This window comes from Chenopodium album, chromosome 18 (assembly GCF_948465745.1).
Source record: "Chenopodium album chromosome 18, dcCheAlbu1.1, whole genome shotgun sequence".
Taxonomy (NCBI): domain Eukaryota; kingdom Viridiplantae; phylum Streptophyta; class Magnoliopsida; order Caryophyllales; family Amaranthaceae; genus Chenopodium; species Chenopodium album.
The window spans coordinates 18,530,480-18,531,290 of NC_137851.1; the positions used below are offsets into that span (position 1 = coordinate 18,530,480).

The window sequence follows — 811 nt, forward strand, 5'->3', positions numbered from 1 at the left end:
ATTTTGTTTTAGAATTTTTCCTATTCATAGGTCATTTGTGGCATACGGGAAGGGCTCGTGCAGCTGCAGCAGGATTTGAAAAAGGAATTGATCGTGATTTTGAACCTGTTCTTTCGATGACCCCCCTTAATTGAGACAAGAAATTCAAAGTTTTAAGGTATAAATCAATTGGCTTCCATCATACATATTACATATGGGGATCAGGTCATATGTAAAAAGTATTCCTTTTTTCTTGTTTTTTTTCCAACTCATTTCGATGTAATTTAGTTTCTTTTTTTTTTTTTTTTTTTTTTTTTTTCTGGCTCGGCTATCTCACCTAGTCGAGCCTTTCTTTTTTTTTTTAACAGACCAAGCAAAACTAATAAAAGAAGGAAACAATTCTTTTAAACGAACAAAAGGAGAGAGAGGGATTCGAACCCTCGATAGTTCTGAACAAAGAACTATGCCGGTTTTCAAGACCGGAGCTATCAACCACTCAGCCATCTCTCCAACATAAGTCAATTTCTATTTTATTCTTATTCCCCTGAATAGAACCTGGTTCTATGAGCTGATACCATCCGAAATTGTCGAAAAATTTTAGGTGTAAGTTGATAGGGTGATCCATTTATCTGTATATAATATATAAATGATCTATCATGCCCATTTAAGTATTTAATTATTAATTAATAATTTCCCAGCAGTTCCATCTTTGAATAAAGCGGTAATAAGTGATATTATATAGAATCAATGAATTCCATGGTAATAGTCTAAAATCTCTCCGTGATACATTTATTACTTTATAGTACAATGACTGCTAAAGGGATCAAATGGT

The 811-nt window shown here is 32.9% G+C and overlaps 1 non-coding gene across 1 annotated transcript; it reads right to left on the reverse strand.

The window, feature by feature from the left end:
* Positions 1–396: 396 nt before the first annotated feature.
* Positions 397–489, reverse strand: TRNAS-UGA (transfer RNA serine (anticodon UGA)). Its single transcript has one exon. It is a non-coding gene; the product is annotated as a tRNA-Ser (tRNA).
* Between the last annotated feature and the right edge of the window lie 322 nt (positions 490–811).